Source organism: Pagrus major, chromosome 17, assembly GCF_040436345.1.
Source record: "Pagrus major chromosome 17, Pma_NU_1.0".
Lineage (NCBI taxonomy): Eukaryota > Metazoa > Chordata > Actinopteri > Spariformes > Sparidae > Pagrus > Pagrus major.
In genome coordinates this window covers 19,472,825-19,490,659 of record NC_133231.1, presented here as the reverse complement: position 1 = coordinate 19,490,659, position 17,835 = coordinate 19,472,825, and the positions used below count along the sequence as shown (strand labels likewise).

Genomic DNA, 17,835 nt, shown 5'->3' with positions numbered 1-17,835 from the left:
AGAACTGGAGAGGCTGTCAATGCAATGGATCTGCTCCCCTCTCCACCTCAGCCAATAGGTCAGATCAGGTGTATTGACAGAGGGCAGTGAGGCGTTGTATTGGTTCCTTGATCGCTTAGCTGAGAACTGCAAATGGGTCAAGCCAGGGCTAAACGTCAATTATGAGTCAATAATGTTAGCATTTATAAGACTATTAGCTTGGGGGTTTTTTTTATGAACATTTACCGGAGAAAGGGTTCTCATCTTCAGGGATCAATTATGAAAAAATACAGTTTGCTGTAGCCTCATTTGTAAAAAATATTCTGTTTGAAATAAGTCTGAACAAATCAAGTAGAGAATGTATGTGGAAATTACACTGTACAGTCTTTTGTAATGGATTTGTATCAATAAATGCAATTTCTCTCCAGTGAGAAGATTCACTCCTGATATGTGCCTAGATAAGCATAAAAATGGACTCACTGCACACATTATCAGCCATGTTTGATCAGTATTGACCTGTAAAGATGGACCAGCTGCTGGCACATCACAGCACTCACATGTAATCTACTCACCAATTTCACACTTGTGTGCCATGTGGAACCAGCAGCAGAGGACATGAAAAGAGGCAGTCCACTCGGTCCAGCCTGGTTTGGCTCTGTATAGCTCGTGGCTGTTTTCTCTCTCTCTGGAAGAGAGCGGAGGAGAATAATGAATGTTTAACAGATGCGGGGTTGTGAGTTGGGCGTGTGTGCATGCCTGTCATCGCTGTATCACTTCATTGTTCCAGACTTCAGGACAAAAGCCCGGGCTTGTCACGGAGAGACGTGGAAGTTCCTGTGACTGACAGACATGGCAGCTTCCTTCAAATGATGCACTAAATAGCTCGCATTATGGGACTCATTATGGCTTCTTTTATCCATACAAATCAAGAGCCAGCATGACAATTTGTTATTAGCCTCCCGACAAAGGGCTTGCAGACGTGCATTCACATACACGTGGCAACACATAAACACATGCACGCAAAGCTCTTTCTCTCAATGTCTCTTTTTACAGTAGCAGCAGGAGGCTGACATAAAAGAACAAGTGCTCAACGCAGCCAGCAGTGTTCACAAGTGCTGCAGAGGGAGCACAAACTGCCGGCTGCACTGCGTTACCTCTTTCTCTATACTTCTTTGTCTCTCCATTACATTTTTTTCTCTCATTATATGCCGTCTCCACCATTCTTCTCCGCTCCTCCTCTCTCCTCTCTCCATCCTCCTCCTTTATTCTCCCTCTCTCATTCTTGAAATCTCCCTTGATCTCCCTTTTCTTTCACTCCTCTTTATCTCTGTGTCCTCATCTTCGTTCCTCAAGAGGGCCTCTAAAGAAGATGTACTGTGTTCATTATATGGAAATGTTCCCCATGGTACATTATCATAGATCCTGACCCTGTAGCGCTGAATCATCCTGCTATTCCCAGTGCGCCCGTCAGACCCCACAAATAGCATGGTGGAAGAAAGACGGGACGCTCTCCAGAGCTGCGACCAGCCAGTTGCACCGCCGTCGCCTGCACTGTACTCTGTGTTCAGTCACTTTCATGTAGAACCTTGAGCTGGACACACAAGAGAAGGAGAGGACGCTGGGATGACAATCGGGGGGAAAAGGAATATAAGATCAAGGACAGCAAAATAAGCAATAAACACTAAAAGTTTAAGATAGCAAGACAGGAAGTTGAGCCAGAGTCAGTTTATTGTGGGGAAGAGAAGAACAAAAAGTGTGCGTGTGTGTGTGTGTGTGTGTGTGCGTGCGTGTGCGCGTGTGTGTGTTTGTACATAATTCCCTCCTCCACCTTAATGGCATTTTGCCTAACCACATTGATGTACGAGCCTCTCCCCCAGATCAATAGGCGCTCTCCATTCACCAACCAGACAGTAATGCAACCGCCTCATTTGTTTGACGATGAGTGCACGTGTGTGTTCCTCTGTGTGTGTGTGTGTGTGTGTCCATGTCTTTCAAACTGGTGCCCATTGCCTCGCTGTGCGGCATCTTTAACTCAGCCGTTAAAGGAGAGTGACCATTAAGCCACATAGTTTAGCATGTCACTAATTTAATCGCTTAGTCCGCATGCCAACATTGATTTAATAATGGTTCAGTGTGTGTGTGTGAGTGAGTGAGAGCAATACACAACCCTTACAGAACAAGTGTTAAGCATATTAAAGGGCAACCTAATGTTTAAAACTGTGATAATATTGTGAGAATATTTACCTCCCATTGTGTAGTTATCTGTGTCTGATATGGCATTTTTGTGTGTGTCAGTGTGTGTGTGTGTGTGTGAATTCCCACGAGTGTAAGTCTTGCATAAGACTAAACGGTGAGGCCAAGATGCTTGTGTTCCCTCATTACGGTGTCAGCAATACAGTTTTTAGCCCACTCAACCACATAAATGACTTCAAATCCGCTGTGTATTAAGCCTCACCACTGGGAACCCAATTTGTAACCTCTGCCCAGTAATACGTTAACTGGACTTTATCTGGGGACAGGCAGAGTGTAAAATTCATACAGTATCTGAGAGAACTAATTGAACCAATTAAGAAAGTGAATATGGATTACTGTGGGACTGTGAACACGCACGTCCCCTCTGGAATAGAGTCGGAGACCACTGCTTTCACGCGATAATGATTGTCATTGCAAATGGATGGGCGGCGCAGCGTCTCAATGTGCTGCCGCGCAACAACTCTCCCAGAGTCGGCTGGCTTTGCATTTACACTGATGTGTTTTCATTTCCTGAGCAGCTGATCCCAGGGCTGCTATTCTGGGCTGTAATTAATTGCATGCGGGTAAAGGAAAAGTCAAGGATAAGTGTGAAAACTGTTCCTCGCCTCGTACACACTCTCACATCACGCGGCAACACAAAGGCAGCGCTCGTTTTTCACACTAACACACATTTGCTAGAGGAAACAAAAAGCAAATGAGTATAAACAAGAAGACGCACAGAAACTTGAAAAAAAATAAGAGCCTTGGGTACTTCATGCCTTAAATATCTTAATCAGCAAGCCCATAAAGCCTCCAAATTTTAATTGCCCCACCATGACTATTAATTACATAACAGCCATTGCAGGCAGCATGCCCATATGTTTGCTAATAGGAGAGGATGGATTAGAATAGTGAGTGGAATACATTAGAATACAATGGCTTTTATTGATCTACAAAGGTAGAATTACATTCCCCCTCCAGGATGTACATACAAACAACAGCACTTTCCTGTGAGCTCCAAAGAATAACATGAAACAAATGGCAGGAGACGCTTCATGAGCGGAAAGAACAATGTACCGCATTATTGTGAAGAAGCTTCATAGGGCAAGATTACTATAAAACAGCTGCAAGAAAAAAGTACCACATCACTGCGAAACAAAGGATGTTTCATAGGCCGGAGGAACAATGCAGCGTATTGTTCTAAAACTGAAACACTGATTCTGAAGGGACAGCGTATACAGTGGGGATAACACAACAATGATTGGCAGCCAGTTTTAACTCACACATGGTCTGGGAAAACCTCCGTGAAATACTTGCAGTACTTACATTATGTCAACTAACTGAGTTTATCAGCTTAGGTAAATTAGCTCAGCTAGATTCTCACTACTTTAACATGTCAAACTCTCTCCAGATATGGATTGATTGTTTTCATTTCAGAAACTGTAACATGATAACGTTTGTTCCAACATAACATGTGGTGTGCTAAATTTATGTACTCATGGTACTCCATCTCTCTTTGTTTTGTGATTCCAGCAGGAGGAATGTTTTTGGTTTACCAAGAGCCTATTTAATCATTGAGTGTATAAAATATAGACAGAGTGGTTTAAGGATAGAGGCATAGCAGTGCGTATGTTCCACAGATTGTGTGATTACGGATGAATATACCTGCCCAACTCTGACCCTGATTGGCCTACTGTCATATTCTTACACCAACCAAGTTTAGATGAAGCCATAATGAATTTAAAGTTACTGTTTAACAGCAACTCTGAAGGACTATGAGCTTACAGTTTGAGTCAAGCAAAGAGGCTATTCTCTGGTTGGGTCTACAGTTTGCTTTGGGTTGGCTTGTAAGAGAAGCTGCCAGCAGCGGTGCTGATACAGTGGATTGTGAACTCTAGTTTTCCTGGTAAACACACCAACCTATTCGGCTGTTGCAGCTGTGTCGCTGGGCTAGGGAGAGCAGAAAGGGCGTCCACAGGTCAGGCAGCTCCTCCCCACACACCAATCTTGGATAAACAATAGACGCAACGACTGATGTTACTTGGTTTTGGCAAGGGGGGCAGGGTGCTGCCAGCCTGCTCTGTGGACACCCAGGCTGTCTGCTCTCCTTAGCCCAAAGAAACTCCTGCAGCAGAGAACGTCTTTGGAGGAGGAGAGACCCCAAGAGGAGCAGCAGCAGGCTTGCGGTTGGGGTGCGAAACTCCAAGAGGTCAGTGTGTTACAATTCGCTGTATGACAGCAATGCTGCTGGCTGTTTGTTGTACAGACCAACTGCAAGATAAACAAACACAAGTTAATTTTATGGCCTCTGTGCGTGACTCAAACTTAATGCATAATCATGCTCTACCAACAAAGGCAACCAGTTAGAGGCAGATAAGGGTGAGTCATGCACGAAAAGCAGTAGAATCCATAATTCACTCACTCTCTTGTCCAAATATGGTCACTACCGGCTCCAAAACTACAAAGGTGGCGACGGCCATGATGCCAAACTCGTGGCTAATAAAAAAGAATGCACACACAAATGTTCCTGAGCTGGATTCAAACTGGTGGCTTTGCTATCGCAAGGTTTTGGTTCAGTAGACCATTGGAACAAAAAAAGACACTAAATATTAAGTTCTAGAGAGAGAGTCAATGCATGTCAAAAATGAACAGCTATGTTTCAATATGTTGAACACTGCTCCATGGAGCAACTGTGGACCGAGTATACTTTCTTTAGCATACCATGTACAGTATTTGAAATAGTAATGATTTTATGCACTCTCCCATACGCCATCGTTCAAAACAAAATATTCATTCAACTGTGACTGGTTGCAGTGTGTCTGTGTACAGTTGTGTGTCTGACTTACAGGCTGACAGGTCGCTTCTGACCAACTGTAAAGTGGGATACGTGCAGATACATGTCAACAGGTGATTGGTTCTTCGCTGACAGTTCAGGATGACAGTGAGGTGTCAGTCGACTTGCACATTGTAGAAAAAGTATCCTTTCATCATTTCTCCCAGCTCACCTGTCACTTTTGTCCCTGCTGCAGTTTGCACTTTCGTAGGCTCCCTGTCTTTACTTTTTGCTTTTAAACAGACAATATAGGCTGCTGCCATGGATGCAGAAAGTAGGGGTGCTGATGGGGCTGCAGCACCCCCTTAAATGAGGCATTATAGAAAAAGTATCCATTGACTTAATGCATAACATATGCCGAATTTACAAGAAGGCCTAAATAATTAATAATTTGTCACAGACAGTGCTTCACAAACTTTATTAAGCTTCTCCGAACTCAACAACTCACAAAATTGAGCGATTTTATAAGGGAGTCTAGGGAATTTCTCTCCCTCTTCATCTCCTTGCTGTTGTTAGCTGTAGTTGCTGGGGCTGCTTTGACCCATTATGTTGGTGTTCAAGTTTGCAAGGTACAAGGTAAATTTATTTATCATTCACACCAGGGTTGCAAATCAAAACTGAAGTTTGAGTCCCTTTATGCCACATCCCAGAAAAACAACACAACAAAACAGAACACGGCGAAAACTTTTAACTTCTGCCGCTTCTTCCCGGAATAATGTCCAGAAGGATCGGAAAATGTCAGAGCTGATTACAACGGTGGTATTTAAGTCAATTTTAAAGAATTGTAAAATTATACTCTTTTACTTCCTTGAACTTGTGCTACATATTAGCTAAATTTTGTAGAGTGTGACAGTTGTATTTGTCTGTTTGTATTTATTGTATTTATTGTTTTAAAGATTTTTATGGTGCCTTTGTTGCCAGGTAAAAGAGGTTTTTCTTTGGCCAGTTGGTCTACAGTTTAAGGGTTGACTGATGCACTGTTTTCACTTTACAATAAGGTACTAAGGAGCTATTAAGGGATTAATCAGGAACAACTTAGTAGTTAATGAATCGTTAATGAGTAATTGCTGATTAACTGTAATTCAAGCACTATATTGTAGATGATGATGAGTTACTAAGCAACAGACTGGGATATACTATATTAAATAATCATCTGGTAATGATTAGTTCATAAATAAATCTGTGAATCCACATCCTAACTACTTCCTGCATGAGTTATTCCTGTTTAACTATGAACCAACCACTGAGCGCCACAAACTTGAACTGACTCATTAATTACTGATTACTTACTCTTTACATTAACCTTCACGTAAAGTGAAACACTGAGTAGTTTCAAGAAGACGCATTAAATACTAATAACTTAATCATTTGTTACTCAACATAGTTACTTACAAGTCTACTTGGTAACTACTCAGTATTATGTTTCACTTTATTTGGAGGTAAATATAAAGATTAGCGAATGATTCAGTAATTAGTAATAAACGAGTCAGCACTCGTTCGTAGCGGCCGGTTTGGGAACAACTCATGAAGAAAGTGGTTAGTATGTCGATTCACAATATTTTGATCTAACCCTTACTTAAAGATTCATTAATTTATTGTCTCGTGGTCTGTTTTCCTGGACCTCATCATTATCTGTGATACAGTCCTCGAATCACAGTCATTCATTAACGATCGAGTCGTCCCTGATTCATTTCTTCCTAAAGTGTTTTCGTTTCCTCTAGTCTAGCTGGATTCTTCACTCTGAGACTGTTTGGCTAGAATGTTTGTTTATTCTTCTCTAATATAATTTTATGATTTTCTCCCCCTTATTGTTTTCTACATGAAAGTCTGATAAGGTGAGGTCCAATCAAGAGTTGGGAGTCAGTGGTTTTATAAATTTGAATTTAAATTAAGAATACGAATCCTTTCTGTGCTTTACCTGCTGTTGTCAGGGAAGGTAAGCATTTCTCTCAGCCTGCTCGATAAGGGGTCAACATTGCTTATTTAAATGTCTCTAACTGTATTTCTATGTGTATTATTTGCGGATGTAATTTGAGAAAAACTAATGCAGTCCTCTGAAAAACTGGAAAGTCTTAGACAATATGGTAATGACTGCCCAAGCCTTAATTCCATATAAACGCCCACATGCTTTTTATTCTCCAGCTGCTCACATAACATCTATTACAACTTTCCATAGCTCTAGGCCAAGCTTTCCTCTCGTCTCTTTTTCTCCTCACCCTCTGTCTTTCCCTCCCTCTCTTCTGCGCTCATTTCCAACTTTGCCACTGCACTCAGTTTTATTTCCAAATCAAAGTAATGAAATGGATCTTCACTGAGGTGATTTCATTGCAAGCGAAGAGGGGGCCGTCATTACCGCATCATGCGGAGGGAACGATGAGTAAAATGAAAAACAGGAGGAGGAAGTGAGCAGAGACACAAATCAAAGACAGCTGGCTGCCTGGCTTACCTTTATTTCAAGTTCCAGCTAGATCTATAGCTACTGCCTTAAGGAAAAATCCACCCTTGAATACTCTTACACTGTTATCAGTCATCAATCTGTGGTGTTCAGTGCATTGCAGGAGTTCGTTTGTCATGGAGTGTTGACATTTTTACTCTACAATGGATTTCTCCCCGTGTGATTGTTGAACAGTGGTGCAAAATCGTACATCTAGAAAGGAGCTGCTGGTCTTTGATTCTGAGGTGCTGTTTCCAAAACCTAACAGTGGTGCTGAGAAAAAATATTTTTTCTCTGCTACTGAACTTGCGAGAAATATTTTGACATGATGTCACATCATCTGTATTTGGACAGTCATTCTTGATAGGGAGACTAACAAGAAACAAGACTCTACAGTCATGCTCGCAGCTCTGTGAGGCTGTACTTAAAAGTACTACAAGGAGTTTTTAACTGGTTATGTAACAGTCTCAGTTTTATACCAATGCTTCTTTATGACCTACATGCAAACAAGCCCATCAGTGAGAAGATTGGCTATTTCCATTGAGTTATTGTAGTTATACTTAATGCCTGTCACAGGGTCAGACGAGCCATTAAATTATAGTTATATTTTTTATGGTGGAGTGCTGAGGATGAACTGAGGAGTCTCACAGCCTGAAGGAAGAAGCTGCTCTGTAGTCAGGTGGTACGGCACTGAAAAACAACTAGTTTCACCATCCTGATATTACAGTTATTAATCTTACATATCCACAAATAGATACATTACCTTATCACTATGCATCCTGCAAACAACTGTAAGTAATGCACATGCTGACCAAAGTAAGATCTGTTATGACAGGAGGCGGTGGTGCTCACATTGTTTTGGTCCACAGTGGCCAAACAAAAAAATGTGATGTCCTTGTAGCTGCTTGAAGCACAGCTTTGCTCTGAGCTGGCATGCTAGCATGTTGATGCTTAGCCAGTAAAATGTTGCTTGTGTATGGTTTTACATTGCAACACCAACGATATGTCCATGTCAAATAATTAAACTAAACTAAACTAAACAGAAAGTACAAATAAAGCTGTCATTAGTTTAGCAGGTAGGGGGTAATCATCCAAAATATTAAAGGTGCACTACGTAGTTTTGGGGAAGAAATTTTAATCAGAAGAGAAAGATCTTCAGTGACTGATTTTTTTATGCCCACACAAACTGAATAATCAAACTGACCTTAAAGAACAACACAATTTCATACTGTTTTACTTTGTTTATATGTGGCGGACCCTGCCACCTTTCTAGTTTCAAACAGTGTTCTGGGACCTTATTTTCCTCTGAGAATAGCTTGTTTATTCAGTCATGGAAAAGATAAATATTTCTGAGTTTGTATTATTACCTCATTAATACTGTAAATATTAAAATTCTGAGTTTGAATTTCTTCTCCAAAACTACACAGTGTCCCTTTAAACAACTACACATTTTGAACTGATACATGAAAAATCCGGGGATCAGTAGATATTGAATTCATCCTAAGGGGAAAATGAATGTCTGTACCAGATTAACAGCAATGAATGTGACCATGAATGTACAAAATTTCATGGCAATCCATTCAGTAAATATTTCAGTCAATCAACCTGACAGATCGACATTGCTACAGAACTGTGATGCTGGCATAGCTAAAACAAATCCTCCACTAAACAACAAAACTGATTAAAAAATGCAGGTTGCAGCTGCAAAAGCTGCCCTGAAGACTTTGTGTCTTACTGTGGATTTCTTTTTTCTTTAAGCCGTATTTTGTTAGAAACAAGTCATTGGAAATAACAAATGGTGCTATTTAATTCATTAAGGGAAATTTCTGTGAATTCCCTGAAGTTATCGGGGTGGAATGGAGCTTAAGCGCGCCTGTGAGCCTCTGTTACTGCGGGCCGCCACTTTGTGCTGTCGTGTCTACCTGCTTCACAGCCCTATTATAGAGACATCAGGGGAGTAACAGAGGCCGACAGAGACAAACAGGTCACCCTTACCTGGGCTGCAGGATAAACGATTTCCCCTCCACCACTGCTCTACCTCCCTTATTTTCTTTCTTTCTACGCTTCATCCCTCCATTTACTCCTCCATCAGCCCTCCACCCCTCTTTTCTACCTGTCTACCATCTGACTGCTTCTATCCTCTGTCCCCTTTCCTGCCCTCCCTCCACCCCCTTTCTCCCCATCCCAACCCCATTTCTCCCTCCTCCCCTCCCTACACAACAGAATTAATATTAAAAAGGTGGCTGTGTGTGTGTGTGCGGGTTGCAGGGAGGGGGGTGATGAGAGTAGGACAGCGTGTACAATGACCTTACTCGCAAATCGTTGCCTCGTGTACTGCAAGCATGTCCTTGTTGCAACACCATAACAGCTCCCAGCCCCAGACCACAACGCGGCATAAACAAACATACACCCTCGCGCTCACACAAACATGTCCACGGACTGTTTCCTCTCAGTCTTTCATTTGTGCGGCAGCGTTGTACGCTCATTATCTACACTTAAATATTCACTCAGTTCGCTTGGTTGACACCCAACAGAAAGTACAACCGATATTCCATTCTTGTAGCGTAGCGTTGCAGCCGAGTATAACACAGCTTTTTTGGGTCTGACACCTCAGTCAGGTGGAATAAGGAGGAAGAATGTGCCTGCAGCCTGTTCCTCTTTAACTGTCATAGAAAGGGACAAACGATGTCAGACTCTGTTGCCACTGCCTCAAAGATGCACATGTCCTTTTAAAAAGCCCTGGAGCTCTGGCATTTAACATTAACACAAGACAGGTGCCGTCATGCATTCAGCTCTGTGTCACCAGCGAGTCCTTGTGTATTTATGCATGCAATCTCATCCGCTGATGTACGATCACGTGCATACTGTATGCGTGAATGCATAGTTATGTGTGTGTGTGTGTGTGTGTGTGTGTGTGGGTCTGTGCTGCCATGGCATAAATCACTGGAGCTGAGCAGGGGGCTGGTGCTGCTCCCTCCATCTGTCTCTGTCTGCAGGGGTGAGGTATTTTACACTGATGATAGGGGCGAACGGAGGGAGGCGAGAAAAAGTGAGCCATGCTCGAGTCGTGTGGGATGGACAGAAAAATAAATGCTGTGGTATCGAAGGGCAGCGGGCAGCATGTGCATCATGCGAGTATGTGGAGAGACCTGGGGGGTGGGGGTGCGTCGAAGCCTTTTAGTTCAAATAATCTGCATCTCTGCAGGGCCTGTTACTCACCACCTAAGATCTGCTTCTGTGAAACAGACTCTGTTATCCAGCGCTGAGAAATAATGCTGCCCATATAATGTCTCTGCGAGCAGTCCTCTCTCTCCTGCTCACTGCCTCCTGGATACATATGAATGAATGCACCTGCAAGCTGGAAACTCAATATCTGTTTGGTTATTTCGAGTCAGTGATACAAACACATTATAGGGCCATTTATGAGCTGCATTTCTTGTTCCATCTACATGCAACATGATTCTTAAGCCTTGGAACTGGCTCCATCTGTGGGAGAGCAACTGGCTGTCCACTGGATTCCTCCCCTCCATCAATCCTGCTCACCTCCTCTTAACAGGATAAACCGAAGCAGAACAGCTCCTGAACAAATGTATCCAGTACTTCCTAATCAGGTTGTCACACTGACGAGGGAAAACACCCTTCAACTCTGAAGCACCGGGATTTTAACCGGGATTGTTCTGCTGAAGTGTCCTTGAGCAATCCAGAGATTTTTTCCAGACTGACCGCGCAGAGAGATGGCAATCGTGCAGAGAATCTACATGTAACAAACTCCCTCGCAGCTGGTCTGCACATCATTCAGCTCTGACAGCAGCACCACTGGACACTTTGCCTCGTTGAGCAGCCTGAGCTCCAGATACACCCACAAGAAACTGAGAGAGCTTACTGGAAAAACAATTCAAAAGCTGGAATGGGTTTTGAGCCCCCATTTACGACTCATGTTGCATTCCTCATCCCTCCTATCAATTTGGATTACTGAGTTTCGAGACTGAATGACAAAGACAGACACGAGGAGAGAGCGTTGGCATATATGGGCCTTCCATTGAAGGGGAGGGGGTCATGCTTGGTTGGCTTGGTTGTTAAGGTAGACGGAGCAGAGTCTCTCCTGACAGACAACCAGTAGCTTGCCACAGAGCGAGATTTGGTTCTGGGTTCTGAGATTAGCTCAAGCATGGCAATCTCTCCTTGGAAGCATTCTGGAGGGCTTAAAGAGGCAGCCATGGAGCAGCAGCACGACTGTGGAAGAGACAGAGCCATGCCAGGATTTTTGTTGCACAAACTCAGAATTGGCAAATGAACACGGCATAACACGGTCGCACGGCATGTAGCCTGGTGCTTAAACAAATAGCTCAATGTTTTGGGAAATAGGATTTTATTTTAGAGTGAGATAAAAGGATCAGTACCACACTCATATCTGTACAGTTAATATGAAATTACAAGCTCGTAGTTCAGCTTAGTATTAAAAAAACTGGAAACAGAGAGAAGCAGCTAATCTGGATCCGTCCATAGTTTAAAAAAATCCACCTACCAGCTAAGGCTCTAAAGAAATGTCTTATTGTTTTAAATGCACAGTATGTGATTTCTGCCACCAATGATCTTGGGATCATGGGAGCTGTTGTCTTCATTGCTAAGCACCCCCCATCACTGATTTAAGTCTATCTATGCAACTCAGACGTGTTCAAGGATGAGGTAAGGTTTTAAAGTTTTATTCAAGTCACGTTTGGTCATGTACGCTGACTTCCTTCCGCGCTTTCTGACTCTCTCCTGGATGTTATACAAGAGGCCGTCTGTCCTGGAGAATATGTCTTCAAGAAAATGCAGAGACTGCAGCTTGACGTTCAAACGAGTTTATTTGCAAAGAAACTGAGACAAAGTTGTGCGTGAGTTCCTCTTATACAGAATTAAACAAATGATGATGTGATCATGGACAAACACCTCACATGTTTTTAGATCCCAAAGGCGTAAACTCCCTCCCTGTTATGCAGCCAAAAGGCCCAAATGAAAGGAAACAAACCTTCATGTTCATTTTGCTTCAGCTATTTTCTTACATGATATAATCCTCCACTTGACACCCAACCAAACAGTCAGTGCAAGTAAGGGCAACAAACCTAACTATAATATCCTTAGGAAAATTCACTTACGACCCCCAAAAGCAGAAGTGTGGGTGATCACGTTTCTGCTTGCACTGATTAATATGTAGAGTGCAGCTTTTGCACACCTTAAGGTCGACAGGTGCGTAGGAGAGATCGAAGGCCGACAAAATCAGGAAAAAGACTCTTGCACACTGTCCTCTTCACTTGCAATTAAGTTTATTGACAACAACGTTTCGGTACTTAGACCTTCATCAGGTTATCTTTGAAGAAGCGAGTCTTTTTACTGACTAATATGTAAAATATATACCTGATATAAATTGTTCGAAACATGCTACAAATGCAAATGAAATGCACCATTACCTTGAATAAAATTATGGATTTCTCTGGGTCTGGCCTTGTAGTTACGTACAGACATGTGACTGGTATCTATCTATTCTTTCATGGCTATGTTGTTTAAAAGGAGTGATGTCAGTTTGTAAAATCTCAGTTTGTTCCCTGTTTTATACATTTACGCACTCACATTTACGATGAAGAGTGCGATATACGTGTTTGCGCAGACAGAAACACAGAAATCGACAACGTCAATCTAATCAGAGTGCCCACAGTCATATTCAGAGCAAACGAAATAAGGATGCAGGTGGTAGTTAATCCCTACAGTACCTCTACAGTGAGTCTGACCTTGGAGGGATGGGAACCCTTATCCTCATTAACATGGATGAAGCATGGCCACAGGGTGAACACATCTACCAGCTCACCCTGATTCCCACAACCAACAGAGGAGGTTAACGCTTGTACATGAACGCACATGTATACATGCACACACACTCAAAGGAGCAGCCAGGCATGCACAAACCCCCAGCATCTATTTTTCATTATTACAATACAGTCAGCTGGAGGCAAGGTTGGGCTGTGTTACACTGCAGCTGTACGCAGGCTGAGTGTGCAAGGTGGGCTGTCACTGACACTCGGCCTCAAACATGAGTCGTAACGAAGAAGTACAGGAAAGACCCAGCGGGGAGCAGAAAGAGAGCAAATGTAGTCTAGTACACATCCCACGCTAGGCCTCAGCTGTGTCCTTGTGGAAACAAATACACTCAGTCAAACACACACAAGACTGCTTGTGGCACAGGCTTTGTTTTATCTGATTTGGCTGTAATCTTGCTTCTATAAGACGATGGCCCAATCAATCCCAATTTCCAATTTTTACCCCTACCGCTCATTTTCAAGCCCGTCAGAACAGACTAGTGGCTGACATCTCAGTTTCCACCTGTAAATCTAAAAATGTCTCAGCAAACTGTTTATAATCATATGGATGCTGTGATAAGGTGTTGTGATTGAGATCCTCACCCACCATGCATTGTGGAAAGTAACAAAGATGAGTTTTTTGCTCTAAATTATATCACATTATCCCCATCAGTCGATCGGAGGGATGCTGTTCTCCGGGAGGAAGTTCGCTGAAGACTCGGTCGGGAAGAGCGGACCATCGCGGTGACTTTTCCTCATTAAATATGGTGATTTTTTTCTATTTAAGTTGCCATCGACTACAACAACACAACAGTGGAAGGCGACAAAGACATGGTGAGTTCAAGTTTTTTGCTCTAAATTACGTTACATAATCACCGCCATTCACCTGCTGGAGCCACCTGGCTCTCGCTGGCGGGGACAGGCGCTGTTTTTCGGGCTGAAATGTGACAAAGAGTCGGTGGGACAGACAGGATGACAGCCACTTTACCACGTATTTGATGAGTGAAGGATCTGTTTAGCTGTCAGGCTAACTTTTGCTCAGTTACCTGCCTGTTTGTCTTGCGTTTGGGTCCCTTTTAGTTTACACGTTAACAAGAAGCAAGTAAAGTAAGTAAGGTAGAAGTGACAGGCATGTAGGAAACAATAAGTTAATACAGCTGTTAAAAAATGCACTTTTGACTGCTGGAAGAATGGGACGATTGTGACGTTAGACGGGCTGTGGAGTTAATAAAGTAACGTAAATAATGATGATGAGAATGAAGTGTCATTTCAAAAATCTTTCAACTTTGATTGTTGGAAAAAGTGCCAGCCCTAGTTAGCTAACTAGCTATGTAACTAACGAGACATCAGCAAACCCCAATACTTCACCCTGCCCCCCTATTCTAACAAGAACAGGTACCCTAGGTGTAAAGGCGGGATAGGGGTGTATTGGGATCGGGCCAATAACTCTCAAGAAGACAAATCTACACTTCTGGTGCAGGCAGTTTGACAAAGTCTGTGTCATGATGAGCCACTTTTTAATTAACTGATGTGACATGTCTAGTAATAACCTGCATCTGTTTCCAAAACAGGTGACGGAGTAGAGAGGACAGAACACAAAATTATCGAGCAGAACACAAAATGCAGGAAGATACATTTTCTGAAACCTAAAACATAAAAAACATCTGCCGCAATTACCATCGTGCATCATTTGTTGTCGCAATTTTCATGAAATATTGGAGCAAGTGCTGGTGATTTAGAGAGTACAGTACATTATTTGTAAAGTTAGACCTAATGTGGGTCACTTAGATCTGCACACACACACACACACACACACACACACACACACACACACACACACACACACACACACACACACACAAACACACACCTCCAAGAGAAAATTGGTTCTGAACACTCCCTCATGTGATTTTTGAAGTGACTTTACAGAGACTTCTGATGATTTTTGTTGGATCTCTGCCCTTTATTATAAAGATAAAATAACTGCATTATTAAATTTGGATTTCAATTTGGACTAAATTGACTCTCATGGCCGTGGTTTCTAAAATTAACATCATTGTTATGCAGAGTTAGTTGACAAGAAGAACTTCAGCACTGAAAAGAAGGAAGAATCACCTTTGAGGATACACAGCACCGCAGTGATAATTTAATGTCATCTTTCTTCCTGTCAGCTCTAAAATAAAAATGTCCCAACCTGTTTGTTTGTTTCTTTGGAAACAAAATTCACCTCCTGTCTGCTCTGGTTTCTAAAACTTGCTTTTTATCTGGCTACTGAAGACGGAGGTCATTGACTCCAACACGGCGAAGCTCGGCATCTGTGGAGCTTTCTTTCCTCCCAAGGCTTACATAAATTGTTCAATTCAAAAAATCAAATTACTCATCCTCCTGTCCTTCTGCTCGTTGACCTTCTTCCTCATGGGTTTAAAGAGATTTGGGCCTTTTCACATGATTTGAAAGGCATTTAAATTCTTATCACAAAACAGAGCAACAACAGGTTCACCTTGTTGGATGGCTAGTCATTTGACAAGATTATGTATTGCTTATGTCAGAGTGTATGGTCTGACATCACAGAGACTTGGGACGCAAATGAACATGAATACATTATTCGGTTATGAAGCGATAATGCGGTAGAACAGATGTGAGCAGCATCCAAATATTTACAGTGATATTCAGATTGAAGGAATCCACCATGTCCAAACGTAACGGTAGGAAGGTACAGCAGCCAATATTTGGAGGGCGATGTCGTTTGTGGCACATTTCTAAAACCAAAAACACCAGAACAACAGTGCAAGGGATTAAATAAAGGTATAGTCATTAATGCTAATCTAATATGCTGTTTGTCAAATTCAGCGTATATCTCCTTATGGTCCGCTAGCTCTCCGTTCTGTGAACTGAAAAAAAACCCAGTCTTCATACTCACCCCTGGCTCTGTAAATGGAAGACAAAACAAAGTGGCTCGGAGCGGGCCACTCCGGTCGTACCAGCCAATCAGCAAAAGGGGGGTTATGTACTCGTGCACAAGACATGGGGGAGGGGGAGCTGTGGGAAAGCCATAAAGTGAGTAATTGGACTGGCCGCAAGGTACCGCGTGTATGAAGACAGAGAGATGGCCGAAAAAACGCCAAAGAGGAGAAGGTCAGAAGAACAAAAATTGAAAAAGACGGACTGTAATAAGGCAAGAGCAAAGACCCGTGTCAACATCGGCGGGGCTTGACCGGTGGGTAATTTTTAATGTTGCGATGTTTCACAGAACCGTCCATGAATTTGGGTTTCTGAATGAGCACTGATGGGATTGGTGCGTTTGTTTGGCCACAAATTCAAATCAAAGTCTTTCCCAAGAATCAATGACTTATACCTTTATACTTTGTTTATGCTGTGATGTGTAAGCTGCAAGCGTTAGCATACCTGGCCAACGGGCTATGGTGGTAACTTAGTATTATTCCCAAAAGAAAGAGGGGAATGTCATGAGCTAACTATATTATTATGAAGGGTTACAGGTTAGAAAAACACCTCCTCAAAGCTGGATAATAGGTAGCAATGATTGCTATATTCCAACAGCTCTCCGAGGGTCCTGTGGCGCTTGTGACTATTAACTAACAAACCAATACCAGCTCTGTCCTCGTCCTATTCTGTGGAAGACTGGATTTAAACATGTAGCTACATATGAAGAGTGTTTATATGCCTTACAGTAGAAAACAACTGAAAACCTCTGACACATGTTTTTATTACATAAGCAGATTCAGATCCAGACAGTAGCTTTGTGTAACACCTCCACATCAGTGCACTGAGGCTCACAATCACGCTGTACTATCGGTTTTTAATTGCCTTATTTTACATAATACAGGTCCCGTCACTGGAGCAATGTCCTGAAGAAATTATTTTTTGCAACAATGTCAATTTTATATTTAAATATTCACAGGATCCACGAAAGCTTCTCAGTCTTTTATATTGTAATGAACCACTATAATGGAAAGTACTGTCTATATTTGTCCCACGCTAAGCCTACAGCATGCTTGTAAGATTTTCAAGATAGAGGTACTTACCAAAAACCCTCTGGGTCTACTTTTTTTGTTGGTGCGAGACAATGTAAGCGCTGCACAGTGGAGTCATTTTGGGGCTGATAACACAAAGCTCTCGAGCAGCAAACAGTGAAAATGAGGCACAAAATCTTCGGGTGATCCTAATACTGATTTTATGTGTCACGTTAGGGAGTAGCCCTCACATACATACTGCATAAACAAGCATTACATGGTGTACTTGTCCAAACTCCACTTTGTGGGTCTATATGTAGAGCTGTGTAGTCTTCATGAAGTCTTGGGATTACAGCTGGAAGCTTCAAAGATTTTTTTTTAAGGTAACACAAAGCCCAGAAAAAAACCACAGTTCAGACGAGGAGAGTGTAAAGTTGTGTAAGCTTTCATCCCACAGGGTAGTGCGCCTCAACTACTGACTGTCAAGAAGCTCAGTTGGAGTTGTCGAGGCTCCCGCTATTGTGTCAAAGGTCAGTTAAAAGCACCAGTACA

The 17,835-nt window shown here is 42.4% G+C and overlaps 1 protein-coding gene across 1 annotated transcript in view; it reads left to right on the top strand.

Annotated features, from left to right (window-relative positions):
- Positions 1-406, top strand: part of pitpnc1b (phosphatidylinositol transfer protein cytoplasmic 1b) — an 18,028-nt gene extending 17,622 nt beyond the window's left edge. Inside the window, exon 10 of the mRNA XM_073485653.1 lies at positions 1-406. This exon is cut by the window's left edge and continues 840 nt beyond it. The gene's annotated coding sequence lies outside the window, so the exon portion shown is untranslated.
- The last annotated feature ends 17,429 nt before the right edge of the window (positions 407-17,835 follow it).